The following is a 4,946-nucleotide window of genomic DNA, read 5'->3' as shown; positions in this document are numbered from 1 at the left end:
TTGCGGCTGGGTCAAGGACAAGCAATGACCCTGAGGTGGTAGTAGGAGGATGAAACGATTGGAAATGGGGCAGTTCTCTTGGCCCTTTTGAATTAAAATGAGCTATGTTTGGCGTCTGTTGCTTTCCCCATTAATGATAGGTTTTTTAAACACCTGGCCCTGCCTCTTCTGTTACTTGGGAAATCAGTTAATACTTGAGGGTCAAGGGAAAGATCCCCAAAGACTAAGAGCATTATGGGGCTCCAAGCGTTGCATGCTGCATCCATTGCCCCCTTTGTCACAGAGTGCCATCTTTGCCAATGAAGCATGTGAATAATGTATAATAATAATAATAATAATAATAATAATAATAATAATAATTTATACCCCGTCCATCTGGCTGGGTTTCCCCAGCCACTCTGGGCGGCTCCCAACAGAATAATAATAATAATACGACAAAACATCAAACATTAAAAACGTCCCTAAACAGGGTTGCCTTCAGATGTCTTCTAAAAGTCATGTAGTTGTTTATTTCTTTGACATCTGATGGGAGGGCATTCCACAGGGTGGGCGCCACTACTGAGAAGGGCCTTTGCCTGGTTCCCTGTAGCTTCACTTCTCGCAGTGAGAGAAGTCCCTCGGAGCTGGACCTCTTCAAACCAGAGCTTCTGCATGGGGCACTTAATCTGGATCTCTATTAGAAACCAAAGACTACAGCTGTCCCATAAGCTGGCATCTTTCAGAAGACACCTCTGTCTTCTATAGCTGTAAACAAGGCCTACGATAGGTGTGTGGGTCACCAGACTTCAGTTGATTCATGGAGAGGACGTGGGTGCAATTTAGAAGAAGAAAGCTTCCCAAAAATGTACACACAATTCCACACAGAGTTGCAAGCAAGCAGGACGTGTTGGACTTCATAGTATATTTGTTATGATTTGTTTATTTATAGGCAGATCACTTCACTATTTACAGTACATGAATGTAGAGATTCTACAGTCTTTGTGATGTAAACAAGTAACTCCACGGCAGGGGAGTTTCAAAAAGAAGCCAGTTCTGAAGTATTTACACAATTTAAAATAGAACTTTTATATACCTACCAGATAGATATAGAGAATACATTGAGCAATTTGGTTAAATCATCTACGAAACTATAGAATCTGACAATGTAAAAATACAAGAAAACGTTCTCTCATTTAGAAGGTAGACATTGAAATCACACTAGAAAGAAATATTTCTTTTAAAAAATGACAATAACAAAGGAAAGGCATAAGAATCTATGCCGATTAAGGTTAAAGTATATTACATAAATAAGGACACAACAGAACACAACTGGGGGAAAATTAAGTGAAATATAAAAATCTTCTACTTGTTTTTTAAAACAGCGAACTAAAAACTTGATTTTATTGATTACAAAAGGGGTCAATTCTGCTGCTTTTACTTACTAAGAAATAAGTTATCACTTAGTTAATACATGTAAAAGAGAAGCAGGATTGGCCCCTTCTAATTATTAGCAGTGTCCTGTTCAAAAAACAAAAAAAGTGAAATCTAGTTTTTATTATAAATAATATAGCAAATGTGCCCCTCTTTTAGGTGAAATTCTTACACCTTTCTTAAGAAATGCATCAATTTAGTCTCCTTCACTCTCTCTGGCTCACATACACTCATAAACACACGCTGCAAACAGTGGTATTAATTCACTCTTTTTTCAGTTTTCCAATAATAATGCCACCTAAAACACCAGTGGCTGCATTAAAACCCAGACTCTCCAGGGGTTTGCCTTGCTATCCATATCCATATCAGACATAGTTTCCTCCATGAGGAAACTGGAAATGTTTTGACTGTTTTTGGGTGTGTGTGTGTGTGGAGGGGAACCCTTCAGTGTAAATTTACCCTTCAAAAATTCAGTAGGCTAATCTAGTAGTACAGGTGCATTTTTATGCATATAAAGCTGTGTGAAAACTGGCCTACCCATTCTCTTCAATGTTGTGTAAAGCTTTGAAAGACAGAATTCTGCCATAAAGAAGAATATGGAGCAACCTTATTTCTTTCTCTTTTTTGAGCTCCATTTGCTCATTGGATCTCAGCCTAGGTAATGGATTGGGGAAACCAGTGACCTTTTGGATGTTGTTGGGCTCCAACTCCCATCAGCCCCAGCCAGCATGAACCATGCTCATGGATTATGGGAGCTGTACCCTAATAAAGTCTAACAACACAGGCTCCCCCATCAATGACGTGTGCCATGCATTCCAAGGACAGAGAACCTAAGTAAGGCTGATGCATTTGATTTAGTCTGCCTCACTGGCACAAAGTTTAGGATGACAGCATGATACCATGATAAATTCACCCAAGCCAGATTGGATAGCTTGCTCTTTAACACTAGGGCATAGCTGAGTTTTCACTGAGATTCTACACATAGCCTTTTCCCACGACATGCTCATTTTTCACGTGCAGGGAGCGTACGGAGATGCGCTCAATCATGTGAGCAGTCAGGTTGCAAGCTCAGTTGCAGATTGTTAGTGACAACCTCAGTCATAGAGATCCCGTCCCTAAGCTGCATGACAAGCAGCAATGCTTCTGTACTTGTTACGTTTTCGTAGCATCTATCCTACAACAAATTGATTTGTTAGAGCATCATAGCTGCTCACCTCTAGTGCATTTCTGTTGTCCACTATTAATGGTAGACTTCCAGCTATAAAATGCAAAATGCATAAGCCCCCAGGTTACTTTGGGGGAGGGAGCGCACTGCCCCCTTAAGTGCAAGGAGGTACCTGCAATCATACGTACATGAAAATGTTATGCTTGGGCCAAAAGTCACGCTAAAATGATGCATGGGACTCAGTGATGTGGGGGAAATGATGCAAGGGGAAATTGTCAAAAAGCACACAAACGAGAATGAGGCCTCAGCAAACAATTATTTGCAGAACCTTGATGGGAAATCAGAAGGCTTTGAATGCTCATATTGCTAAAGTGTGTCACGAATAGACTACCCTGCTGTAAGAACAAATTGAGGAAATGCTCAGCTACAGATTAAGGACTTGCTATTTTCATCTGGCAAATGAAAATAAAAGTGTCCTCGCTCTCCGATTCCTCTAAGGCTTTTTGACATGGGCTACTGAGAAAATTGGATGCTAATCATGGAAACACACGACCAAGCTGATGTGAAACTTTCATGGAGGTAGCAAAGCTCAAGACAGTCCACTCTGAGAGGGAAAGTGGGATGAACATTTTCATCGACTGACAATGAAAGTGACGTTTGGGAACCCAGTTCTTCTGCATGCATCTTCTTTTTCTGATGCCTGCATTCGCTCCGTTGCATGGTTGCTGAATTTAGCAGCAACCATTTGCAATTCACATAAAAACAGGGTTATTTAAAGGACCAAGGGCAAGGAAATGGCTTATGACTTATTCCTATTGTTAAGGTATTTTTCCTAATTAAGAAGCAGTTAGGAGGGACTTCTTTTCACTCACACATACCCACACGCACACCCCTACATATAATATAGAGATAGTTCTGTTTATTTAAAAAAATAAATGTCTCCCTCATGATTGCCTTTCTCAACACACCCTCTTATTCCGAAACACCCTGGAAAATTGAATTCTTTTGTTTATTTGGTTTCTCACCTGATCTTGCAAAGGCTTGGTTTGTTTCTGCTGCTAATCATTGTTATGGCTAGGCCTACCCCTTGAGTACGGGGTCCTTGGCTTTATGCATATTATTAAGAGAAGGAATATGGGAGAAAGTTAGGCAGACTTCGCCGAAGTATACGGAAAGCACAGGAGAGCAAGGTCTTTCTAAACAGGGCAGAGGAAGTAACCATTAAGGTAATTAAGGTCCTTCTTTAGCTAATGGGGGCAGGGGATGCTCGGCTATTCTTCTTAGCCTCAACGTGCGGCCACCTTGGAAGTCAAAATGAGCTGAACTGCACCAAGGTTTAAATCTGCCCAAACATGTTGGCGGCAGTGATGGCTATAGCAAGGTGTAAAGCTCATTTTAATTCCCCCCAACCTAAATAAGGAATACATTTCCTTTCCCCCCTTCTCATCTCCAACCTGTGCTCCAAACTCAGCAAGTGAGCCTTGTGAGGGACTGCACTGTGGTTTTCGGACACTAAGAGAACTAGCTCCTCACACACGAGTGGTGGTGACACTCCAACTGCCGATGGCTTTGCTGGTTCTCTGCACCACACTGGCCCCCCACTACTACCTCATACCTGTCGGAAAGCAGCAAGTGACTCAGCTGGCGGGAGGTTGGGAGGAGTGCCACCCTACCACTGTCCTCGCAGTATGACAAAACGCCTATTCTGTATTATAGGCCAGGACTGTGGAACCCACCAAGCCCATCACAGTATGCCAGCCATCTATGGAGGCCTGCAAGACACTTTGACCCCTTGACCAGGCCTCTGGCAGGCTGGTAGTTTGGCAAGCCACAAGTTCTGTAGGTCTGTTAAAAAGGTATATACCCAGCTGCTCTGATTCATGGGGATGAAATAGGACCTCTACTATACCCAAGTGGTCCTTCTGATTCCTGTGCCATTCAGAACTGAGTTTTTGGGGTTGTTTGTTTTTACCACCAGCAGCTCAAACTACTTCTTGCAGTGCATGTAGAGCACAGCAGCTTGCTGCTCTGTGAAATACAGGACCCTCCTAGAATATACCCTGAATTCAGGCTTGCTGCCTAAAATTCTCCCATCACATATGGAGGAACTCTCCAAGCTTCTGATAGCCAAGGTTTTTGCACTGTTTGTATCCCTGTGGCTGATACAAACTTAGCTGTGCTTCCAATAGCCATTAAAATAAGCCACAGGTTACTAGTGTGCCACAACCAGCATTAGATTGTCCGTGCTTTTCAAACCATACTACTCAGGTTCTACATTCAACAGTGGTGGATTCACAGCTGCTGCTGCTGTACCCAGCAGCAGTCAGAGGGGCTCAATGCCCCGCCACTACCTTTTCCCCGATACATGTGT

The sequence above is a fragment of the Zootoca vivipara genome, chromosome 2 (assembly GCF_963506605.1).
Source record: "Zootoca vivipara chromosome 2, rZooViv1.1, whole genome shotgun sequence".
Classification (NCBI taxonomy): Eukaryota; Metazoa; Chordata; class Lepidosauria; order Squamata; family Lacertidae; genus Zootoca; species Zootoca vivipara.
This window is presented reverse-complemented; position numbering follows the sequence as displayed.